Source organism: Uranotaenia lowii, chromosome 3, assembly GCF_029784155.1.
Source record: "Uranotaenia lowii strain MFRU-FL chromosome 3, ASM2978415v1, whole genome shotgun sequence".
Lineage (NCBI taxonomy): Eukaryota > Metazoa > Arthropoda > Insecta > Diptera > Culicidae > Uranotaenia > Uranotaenia lowii.
Genome location: NC_073693.1, coordinates 216,822,194 through 216,834,570, shown reverse-complemented (window position 1 = coordinate 216,834,570; position 12,377 = coordinate 216,822,194). Strand labels below are relative to the sequence as shown.

Here is a 12,377-nt window from a genome sequence, read left to right as displayed (position 1 = left end):
GTTTTCAGCCTAGATTGAATTCTACCCCGATCAGACTTTGATGGCAAAATCGATAGCAAAATGATATCACAATGAGGTTCCAACAGCAAATTGAGAGCATAATTTGCTATTGAGTTTGTCGCGATAGCATAATTAGGCATAACTTAGCTTTCATAAATTTCCAATTGAAAGCAAGCTTAGCGCAAAATAAGCTCTCAACACCAAGGTGTGAGCAGAATAAGGTGTAGACTTTGATATGATAGCAAATTTTGGTATCATTAAGGTACCCCCATAATTGCCATGTGTTTTTAAATTTCAAGCCTTCGTACAAAAAACGTTTGAAATTATAACTTTTGTCATGTTTTCTCTTTTTTTGCATTTTGACATTTTTTTTTCTATTCCTGTTCTTTTTTCATTTTGTTTAATTTTCGGTGAAATTTGTCATTTAAAATTATTTTGAAGGATCACTTTATTGAAAAAAGGCACCGTAGAGGAAAATAATGAACATTCAGATACCATATCGTTTGAAGGAAATTGTGATTTATTCTATAAAGCTACTCTGAAGAATTCCAAGGAAAGCTACCAAAGGCCAAGAAAGAAGATTTTTGGCAATTTTTTTTATCGAGCCAGAAGACATTAGGGGCCGTTCAGATACCACATGGACAGAAAAATAAGATTTTTGACCCCTCCCCCCCACTTCAGTGGACAAGCGTGGACATTTGGAAAACCCCTTCCCCCTCCCCGGATGTCCACGTGGACAGATTTCAGCTTTTTTCAAATAATTGTTTTCACAGTTATAAAACACCACTATAAGCTTTTTTGTTATTGAAATGGCTGATTTAAAAAAAAAAACGAATAAGAATTTCCTGATATAAAATATGATTAACAATTTTAAATTTCTAAATAATCGTATTTATCACTTGCGTTTAAGAAGCTACTAATCGTTTAAACTTAAACTGGAGCACTTTGCTATTTTAAGATTTTGATTTCAACATCTTAATATTTTTTCACCTTTAGAAAATATTGACCCAAGCCCCTACCCCCCTCTCCGTGGACAAGCGTGGACATTTCCATACCCCCCCCCCCCCCCCCGCTCTCAGTTGTCCACGTGGTATGTTAACGGCCTCTTAGCATATAAGAATGAGGTGGAGTAAAAGTACGAGTCGGGTTAAAGTACGTTATGAATTTTTGAGTCACTTGTCATTAAATATTAAAATTTCGATTTCCCTTATTTCCTTTGGTGATTCGGTGAGGGTAATAAAAGAAACTTTGATCGCTTTTACACCCGAAACCTAAAACCTGAAACCACAAAAACACACTAAGCAAACTATACATTTTTCTTAAATTAAAGGAATCAGATTCCCAAAAGAGCTCATCATCATTCACCACACGAAACGACTCAAACAACAAATTGTTATTATAAAACTAAGATCTCTTTTGGATTTTATCAGTAGCGGCCACCTTCTCCTGTGTCATTGGATTCGAGATATCGAGCCATCAATCATGCGGGCCATGAGCATGTATGCATGACAAAAATGGCATTTGAATTGACCGGCCCAGATGAAATTTAAAAAAAAATGGTTTAAATTTTCAGCTAGAAACTACACAGAAAAAAAATCTGAATCCTTAACAACACTGAAATTGAAAGCCTTTAATATTACATGACGTAGAACGCGATTAATTAATGTAAATTTACAGACTTGAATCCTTAAAAGCACGGAATTCCAATGACACAAACATTACTTGACACAGAACGCGATTATTTGATGTAAATTTACATCACATATGATGTAAAGAAAAAGAAGCATCACATATGACGGAATTTTCAGTGCGAATAAAATATTACACGACTTGAATATTTTACATGTTTTCAAATTTTACACGTCTTTCGAAGTTTACAGACGTTTAATATTCAACTCGCACTGAAAACTCAATCATATATGATGCTTCTTTTTCGTTACATCACATATGATGTAATTTTACAATTTTTTTTTGTCACACAAACTCTTCACAACACTGAATAAGAAATTTCTGAAAATTACACGACACGGAATATCATAAAGACATGAAGTCAAATTAATATTAAATTACACTGAACGTGATAATGTCATGTAAAAATAAAACTGTCAAAAACAGGAATACAAAAATGTAAACAAAGTGTTCAGTCAAGTCGTGGACCAAAGTCATTTATTGAAGCAGTTAGCTTCTAAGTCCGTCGATATGGTTGGTTCCGGGTATCTCCGAAAAGAAGCGGCAGCGGTTCTGAAAGCGGCCCCACGCTACTCCATAGATTCGGTACTTAGGAAGAAAGTGAAAGTGACTTTAAAAAAAATTGTGTACAACCATAAATTTGCTTGTCGATAAATAAAACAATGAATTTCATCATTAAGAGATTGTTTTTGTCATAAAAGATGAAAAAACTCCATTGAATCGGATCAATAAAAAAGTAAACAAAACAAATTCCAATAGGATATTTTTCCTAAATTCAGTGGCTTTAAAATTTACATCACTTTCATATTACACGTCGCATAATTTTACAGGCGTGTAATATCCAACTCGCACTGAAAATTCCGTCAAATATGATGCTTCTTTTTATTTACATCATATGTGATGTAATTTTCCAGATTTTTTTGGTTGTGTGTAGTTTTTAAGCTCTCAACTTCATTGAGAGGAAAATAACAAAAACTTCTCTCTCAATGAAAAGAAAAGAAGAAAAAGATTTTAAGTCGCAATAAGAACAAGTTGAGCTACTCCCTGAATTTTTACCTATAAATAATATATAAGGAAAGAAAAGATTTCAATATTCCGTCATCATTTTAGAAGAACAAGTTAGTTCGTGCAAGAAAAACGAATTTAAAAAAAAAATGTCAGAACGTTTTATCAAAACCTTTATGAAAATTTATGCACCTGTTGTTGAATTAAATAAAGAAAAGTACAGAAGTTTATTTTTTTTGTATTTACATTTGACTGTTACACCTTTTTAATATGTAACGCTAGAATCTACATAATTTTGAATCGAAACTTCCCACATTCGTGCATTCTTCATTAAGCGTGTAAAAAAATGTCAACATTTTTCGTAAACGTGAATGTTTGTTTTTGTTTGATTCGCTGTTTTAATTCGTTTTAAAGGGGAAAAGTTATCAAGTTGAAATCTGTGATCGACTAAGTATATTATTCTCAGTCTCGGAAACAGGTAACTATACGATTCCATCATGCTCGTAAGGATCCGCTGTTACCGCCGGCGGCGCACTGGAAACCGGATTCCAACAACGGTTTTGGATTTTCTTCTAAATCCAGTTGCAGAAAATCTACTGGGTGTAAATATTAAAAGTCACCTGAAATTGTAAGTAGCAGAAAATCCATAGTCTTTGAAAATTTAATATGTACTAAAACGGTCTGAACTTCCAGCTAGAAATTTGAAGCAACATACGCATGATTTTTAACCGCACATTCTGGCTTAAAATATTCCGGATATGAATTTTATCGCAACAAAAAGGCCAGCACAAGATCAGAAAACTTTTTGCACTGTACGAAAAACATCCGACTGGATTGCGGAAAACAGATCGATTGCTGCTATAATATTGCTTCGATTTGGCCATAGCCAGAAATAAGAAAACGAAAAAGAAAATACAATAGTGTCTATCTGAGGAGCAGGAAAACTTTCTTCAGTTGCGTATCACAGGTCAGTATAGTTCATATTTAGAAGAAACTTTGCGTTGTATTTATTTTTGTATTTATTTATCTTTTAAAAGGTGGAATTGAAAACAAATGGTCCGCAGCATTTGACCGTAAAGTATTCCTGTAGACTCATCATCCTACCGAATACAAGCATCCAGTTACTCTGAGGAGGTGAGTTGGAATAGAGATTTTTATGTCCAGCCCACACACGGCAGGGTGCACCAAACCGAAAGCGATCAGGGTACATATGATGATCGATTAGCAGAACCGGATGAGGTAGCCTAGCAAGGTGAATGGAAATGCTCGTCAAATTTTCGTAATTATCATCTACTATCATGTCACCATCTACCGCCCAGTTAAGCGGTTTTTCAATTTCAAACATGTGTAATAAAAAAACGATGGCAGATTTTTTTTCGCTTTCTTTTCCAATACATCTCAAAACTGCTCTACTATCAATAAAAAATCTAGTGGAATGCGAAAAATGTACGCTTTTCAAAATAATTAACTAAATTTGGGGGAGTTCAACTGGCCCTATTACCGCCCACTCGACTTTTTCCGTTACCGATACTGTTTTCTTAAGGAAAAACTATCGTAACAACACGGAAATGGTTCTTTTTAGTATTTTTCATGTAAGGAACTGTCAAAACCATATTTTGGATCTTGAGAGAATACATTTTGTGAAAAATTTTCCGTAAATTTTGTACAAATTTAACAAAGTACGTTGACTGACAAAATGATGATTACCGGCAAACAGCCTCAACTAACGGTTTACTTTCAGCGATAAAACATCATTTTCTAACATAATCAAACTAAATGCTACTTAAAGTTTACACATTTGACACAATATATGCGTTAAAAACAAAGAAATTGTGCGTGACCGGTCATTAGGAGCAAACACTTTTGTTTACATACCAATTACCGCCCAACACTAAACGCTCCAAAAAACAACAACTATTGAAAAAATCGAGAATTTTCCAATGCAAATCTATTCTACGAAAATGAAACTATCGTTTCAAGTCGCTTTTAGATCAAATGTGTACTTTTTAGGCAACAAAAACCCTTTTGCATCAGGAGCACATGAATGCTCAGTTCGCTAACAGGCGTCGATTTTAATAATTTGACCGGAAACGAAAAACCAAATATTTTATTTCTGGCTAGCGTTAGCATAATTAAGTGATGTTTTTTCAGTGAAATGGTCGAAAACTGATGCCAACACAGAATAGAAGTCTTATTTTTGGGAAAAACATTCCACTTTTTTCGAAATACACATAAAAGGGTGATTTTGGGCGGTATATGGTGACTGGGCGGTAAATGGCTACTTGATGGTATTCTGAAATCGAACGACGCCAAACGGGAAAGTACTATCGAAGGTTTGGAGGTTCACACAATGAGCAAAGGGCTGTTCCATCAGGTACCGGAGACTGGTGAGTTGCTATTTTCTACTTGTGAATTTCATATGCGAACATTTCGGCGTTATACATCAAATGGATTCTTACTAAAATGTGTATTATCGTATTTGTTGCAATCCAATAGACATTTTTTTTATTCGGTCGATTATTTAAAGAAGTTTAAAGGGAATATTCTTAACACCGCGATAAATCTTTGCCGGGAAACATCAAAATTTGGCATTCTATGTTTCAGAATCTATATAACTTATTTCTATCAATTCAATTTTGTTTTTCATTATCAAATTCGTAATACTTGAGCTATATTTCAAAGTGTACACTTGCGGCTAGCGAGATATCTCGTATTTGGCCCGCATCGTGTTAACGCCTGTATGTAGACAATTCACGCAATTTGAATTATAACAAAGTTTGTTTTGTAGATCGCATCCCGAGTATACTGTTATAGCCAAAGTATAAAAGAATTTGCAATCATGCCTTGAGATTGAAATTTACAGTAATTTTGCTTGACATTCACGAGACTTTGTATAATTGAGGCCCTCAGTTTCAGAGGGGTTTTAAATGGAAATATAATCAATTTTGAGTTAAATTTACATAAAGTTGTAAAACCCGGGTGAACAAAATTTATTTTCAAGAATATCTGATTTTCACGCGATGTTTGTACAAAAGCGCTTAAAATTTTAGTAGTTTTTCAGGCGTTTACTATAGAAGCGCCTTTGTGAAGACTATAATAGCATTTTAGTGTACGTAAAAAAAAAGTTTACTTTTGTGAACATTTATTTGCACGCGATGTCTGTACAAAGGTGCTTAGATGATTAGTATAATTTCAGACGTTTACTGCCTGGGGAGTCCCATCCCGAGCATACTTATAAAACGCTATCGGAAAATTTTGCTATCACGCCTCAAGCATCAAATTTTCGCTCATTTTGATTGGCTAAGATGATATACAGCAAAAAATGAGAACCAAATTATCATACGTGAACGTACTACGTCGTTTTTTCAAAAGTTTTGAAAGCATATTGATGACAAATTTTGCTATAAAAGAAATTTATTTGATGCCTTAAATTGATATGATTATGCTTTCCAAGCTTTCAGAAATCGAGGTGTAGTTGAACTCTCAGTTTTAGCAAAATTAGGCATCACTTTGCTAACCATGTATGAAAATTTGTGCTCTCATTTTTGCTGTGTACCACCTTATGTCAGGCAAAATGAGAGCAAATTTGGCTCTCAGGGCGTGATAGCAAAATTTGCTATAATTTTGCCATAAAAGTCTGCTCGGGACCAGTTCGTTGAAATGCATTGCATAATTCAATGCTTTTACCTCAGTCATTAATCCAGCAAAAATTGCAACAAAATGTAAACGTACCATCTCTAACAAGTAACTTGAACCGGATTTTTTTCTTACAGATCCATTTATCATTTCAGTTATTGCTGAGATTTTTTGTGATTGTACAAGTAAAATTGTTTGAATCGTAAGATTCTTGATAGAAAATAGAAGGTGTTAAGCTATCAAGCGTCATTCTTAACAAAAATATTAATGTATCTAGGCGGTGTCCATAAATGACGTAACGTTCTTAGGGGATGTGGGAAGGAGGGTGAACCCAATCGATACAAATATTTACTTAAGGGTGGGGGGGGGGGAGGGAAGGAGGTAGGTTAGCTCAGCATTACGTGACGATTTTTTGACGTAGAATTACGTCTTACGGCAACACTATAGGGGGACAAATTGAAATTCGCAAACGGATCTCGCGTCACGAAAACTTTCCAACTCAAGGACATCATTTTTAAAAGACATATTATCCCTTCTCATCGTTGATTGGCTGGTCGAAATTAAAAAAAAAAACTCGGACGCCACGCCCCTTGGTGAGTCCCTGTCAACAAAATTTATAAAAACAAGGGGTCGCCTGCGAGCTGGTTTCCTCGATTCGTTGCGCGACCGTAGAAGAGTAAAGATCTTGTTCTCTCTAGTGATTTTACCACAAAAGTTATTACATTCTCTCTTCTCTGCGCGTTGGACCTGCTATCGTCGTCGTCGCCTGCTTTGGCGTGTTTACTTCAGCACGCGAAAAGAAAATCAATGGGACGCAATCGTTCTAGTGCTCCTCCCGCCGGAGGCCCCTCGAAAAAGGCCCGCACCCAAACGGAAACACCATCCAGTGATGCAACCAACCAGTTATTAATGAATAATCGGTTCTCGATGCTCCCAGAAGAATCTGGATGTGGAGACGTCATCGCTAAAAAAGAACGAGTTCCTCCCTATTTCACTCCATTCAAGGAAGTTACGAAGCTCGAAACTGAACTCTCGAAACAAAATTTAAGACCGTGCTTCAAGTTGTGCAGTGTTGGTACGAAAATAGTGTGCTCCAATCTGGAAGAATACCAGAAAGTCGGTGCGTTTTTAACCAAGAATACCATTAACTTTTACACCCATGACATTCAATCGACAAAGCCATTGAAAGTAGTGCTGCGTGGTCTCCCGCCCTTCAAAGAAGACGACGTGAAGTCAGAACTGGAAAAAATTGGTCTGAAACCGCAAGCAGTTTTTCCAATCGCTCGTCGGTCTCCTGTTGGTGCTGAAGCAAGTTTTCGAGATCAACTTTTCTTGATTCATTTCATCCGGGGCACCACCTCCGTCGGAGCCCTAAAACAAATTCGTGACCTTTTCCGTATTATCGTTACGTGGGAGCCATATCGACCGCAACACCGTGCCGTAACACAATGCACCAACTGTCTGTGGTTCGGACACGGAACGAAAAACTGCAGTATGAATCCTCGTTGTGACATAGGGTAACGGACTTATTTTGGACCGGGTACATATTTTGGACCACCTTGTAGCTTTTTGCCAATATTTCTCTTATAAATCATGTTATTCATAAAAAGTTTTAACAAATATAGTTAAAGCTACTTCTTTTGATTCTAATCACATCTAAAATTTTATTTAAGTAAGCTGTTAACGGAGAGAAAATTGAAAATAAAGTTTTGATTTTTCACAGTTGGACCGAATCAGGGCCATTTCAGGAGGAAGTGCCATTATTGGAGTCAACTTTCAAGAGGTTTGCTCCATAGCTGTGATGAATTTTACAAATACAAACATGTTCACAGCTATGATAAAACACGTGAAAACTGTTTTGCAAGCTCGAAAAAGCAAAATAACTGGTTTTAATAGCAATTTGACCCATGTCGAAAATAGGTCCTACTTTATTCCTTAGGGACTTATTTTGGACCACTCAACATAATCACGGTATTAAACTTGATGTTAAATGTTCATGAATGTAATAAGACGTTATACGACGATATGAAAGAATTATGCACACTATTTCAATCACTCATTATGATTAAAATTTGGAATTTAAGTATGATCTTATTTAATCTACTCGCCAAAGCCAGAACTCGCCGTTAGACGAGGTTCACTTTAATCGGCATAAAACCAAGCCAATCATAGTTTCAACTTACTTTTTGTGCACTATGCTTTTAATCACGTTAATCTAACAATCTACATCAATGGCAACTGTTTGATAAGCAGTTGTTAAAAGCTACAGCTTAAAGAAGCCTCAAAACATGAAAACTTGGACTGGCACCAATTATTTTCTTTGTTTTTTATGCTTCATGAAAAAATATTGAAAGTTTGGTCTAAAAATTTCAACCATTTAGGATTGCCAGTAAAATGAGTGCATTCAGGAATGATTTTCGATGATAAAAAACTTGGATAGGTAGAAGAAACGAAATATAAAACCCGTCTAAAGAGGGGTTTGGAAAAACGACAACAAATCGGTAAATATGCAACGAGTTTAATTTTTGTAACAGTTGGAATCTCTCATAATATTAGAACAATTATATTAAATAATTATTCAATTATAGCTATGTATATATGTTTCAAAACTTGGGAAAAGGTGGTTGAAATGTGTAAATTTTACAAGCGATAAAGTACTTAAAATCTAGTTTTACAGCCCCTGTGGTTATGCAATTTAAAAAAACTGTTGTAAAAATTACTCCAACGATAAATTTTATCCTAAAACAAAGTTAGTATCAAACTTAAAACTGAATTTGTGTGAAAAAAATCTGGCTTTTAGATGGCTTAAAAGATAGCATAAATCTCGCACATTTTTATCTTTTTGAATCTATCTACAGAACTGAAGCCAAACCAAATCCACTAAGGTTTTGAAAGTCAAAATGCATCAATTGATGTCGCGAAGTTCATGATGTCAGACTTTCTAAACTTATCATTGGGTCGCCTGATGGAGATTTGCGTTCTGAAAATTGAGCCTAAAGATAAGCCAACTGGTCAGTATTGAACATTGCAGAACAAATTTCGTCGAGATTTTAGTGTGCTGTCAGAATTTTCAACATTTGGAACATTTGGAACACACTATATAACAGAAATTTTACTGTTTTACTCTATTCTTATCGAACAAACAAAACTTGAATAGTCTATGACAATAAAAAAAGACAAAATTATCTGAATAATTCGCATAATTGCGCATCAATCGCTGTCGAAATATAGCAAAATTTAGAAAAAAAAACTTACTTAGTTTAAGGGTGGTCCAAAATAGGTCCAAAGGGTGGTCCAAAATAGAAATCTGGTGGTCCAAAATACCGACCAGAGTAATTATCGAAGAAACGCGTTTTTAGGCTTTAATCTTGTTACATTGCAACAAACGACGATATTTTTCGATAGAAAAAGCCTTGATCTTCTTAATGAACGGATAAAGCAGTCGGAAATTTTAACATATGCTTTTTTATGCCAGAAAATAGCATAGCCACTTCCCAAAGCGGTCCAAAATAGGTCCGTTACCCTATGTGCTGCATCTCACCCCACGGCGGACTGTGATCAACCAGATGACAGTGAAACGAAATGTGCCAACTGTAACGGAAATCACCAAGCCTCCAATCGGGAATGTCCCAAGCGTGCTGAATTTTTGCGCATTCGGCAGAAAGCATCAACGAAAAACCAGCCTGGGCGCTATAACGGTGCTCGTGCTCCTCCAGCGCTCTCTGTGGAGCATTTTCCTTTACTTCAACCTCGCAGGCAGGTTCCAAATTTGGCTCCGCTTCCCCTCAACAATCAACAAACCCCTAATGCCAGCATCATCAGAAAACCTCCAATCAACAATGAAGCCTTCCCAAATCGAACAGTCCAGCAACGCCTCACTGCTGCAGCTGAACAACCTAACCAAGCCTACTCTCCTCCACCAGGTCTGACCTACGCTCATGTGACATCTGGTCCGAAGATTGACGATACTCCTTTCACGTCGGAAGAGCTAGTATCACTCGTTGCGGAAGTAATCATCATTCTACGAACCTGTAAAACTAGATCCGAACAGCTTCATGCTGCCCTCCAACTTGTGAACAAATATGGATCGTGAAGTAATTCGAATCGTAAACTGGAACGCTTGCTCCTTACGGAATAAGCAATTTGAGTTTCTCGACTTCCTCAAGGAAAAGGAAGTTGACATCGTTGCCATCACCGAAACACATCTCAAACCAAATATTATCATCTTTCTTCCGGATTATCGGCTAGTAAGGCTTGATCGAACCAGCTCCGGGGGTGGAGGGGTAGCTGTTGCAGTGAGGCGCAACATCGAATGCCGCCTACTCTCAAGCTTCAATCTTAAAATTATTGAAGCCATCGGAGTAGAAGTTTCAACATCGCTTGGTTCGATCACAATCATCACAGCATACTGTCCCGAGCAAGCCAGAACCAGGGACGGCTCTACCGTTCTGTTACGCAACGATTTGGCCAAACTGACTCGTCGTAGTTCGAAATTCATCATAGCAGGAGACCTCAATGCTAGACACGAAGTTTGGGGCAACCATCGTCGAAATCAAAATGGCATAATATTAGCGGAGGATTTTGAAATTGGTCACTACAACATCTTGGCACCTGACAACCCAACCAGGATCTCTAGATCAGGGATCCACAGTACCTTGGATATCTTCTTAACTAACATGGCTTGCTCTGAAACCCCAGTCGTCTTCGAGGAGTTATCATCAGACCACTATCCTGTATTGCTGGAAGTCGGTGCTTCAACCAACTCGGTGGCATCGCATTTCCGGCGTAACTACCATCGAGCCAACTGGCCAGTTTTCCAGCGACTAGTCCAGGAAAATGTCGATTTCGAACAACCCTTGGAATCCCCAACAGAGGTCGATCAGGCGTTGGAATCCATCCAGCAATCAATCGAAGCAGCCCGGAATAGGACGGTCCCAACAGAACAGGCCCAGGTGAGTACCTCTCTCCAAATCGATAGCACAACGAAACACCTTATCAGACTGCGTAATATTTATCGGCGTCAGTATCAGAGATCTGGTGACCTTCATAAAAAGACCATGACTCGTAACCTTACAAAAATTATCCAGGTGAGGATCGAAGATCTTCGTAACAAGCAATTCCAACAAAAAATTAGTCAAATCCACCCGTACTCTAAGCCCTTTTGGAAGCTTACAAAGATCCTTAAAAAGAAACCTAAACCAGTCCCTCCTCTGGCATCATGTGGAGACTCTGGGGAAAGTCATCTTTTAGTATCCCCTTTAGAAAAAGCAAATGCATTGGGGCAACAGTTTGTCTCGTCACACAACCTAGGACAACATATCTTTAGTCCTCACGAACGGGACGTTGCTGAAGGGGTTTTCTTCATCGACCAATGTCACAGCTCAGTTCCTCAAGAATCTCGAGTCACTGCGGAAGAATTAATGGGATTTGTAAAAGTTTCTAAGAATATGAAGGCCCCTGGTTTCGACAATACATTCAACATTGAACTCAAACATTTAAGCCGTGACTCATTCGCTTTCATTGCCAAAATATTTAACCGGTGCTGGGAACTTTCCTACTTTCCTTCAGAATGGAAATTGGCTAAAGTGATTCCAGTTCTGAAACCTGGGAAAGATCCTTCCATCCCAAAAAGCTATCGACCTATAAGTCTTTTTTTTTTTTTTTTTTTTTATGAATGTAGCGGCCCACCACACTCCCCCACACCAAAAAGCTCGTATGAGCCCCCTGGTAATGGACGCTACTGTTCTCAGCACGTCTGGCAGCAAACGAAAAGAGAATAAAAATACAATACGCGAGCAAATTTTACTCATGCTGAGAACTCAAAATTTTAATTAATTGCGAGGAAATGTGACGAATACTATTTAAACTAATTTACGCTATGAATCTCAATGGAAAAAAGATTTCCTTTGAAGAGATTCATGTTTGAGACAAACAAAATTTAAACAAAATAGATTATACTAGAAGTTACAAGATATTTTACATTTTAAAATTAAGGTTACACTAAATTTAAGCTACATAATTAAAAATATCATAAAAGCTTGCTTTGT

The 12,377-nt window shown here is 37.0% G+C and overlaps 1 protein-coding gene across 2 annotated transcripts in view; it reads left to right on the top strand.

Moving 5' to 3' along the window:
• LOC129757933 (uncharacterized) overlaps window positions 1-12,377 on the top strand; it is a 209,106-nt gene that overhangs the window by 19,607 nt on the left and 177,122 nt on the right. The gene's annotated exons all lie outside the window — the stretch shown is intronic.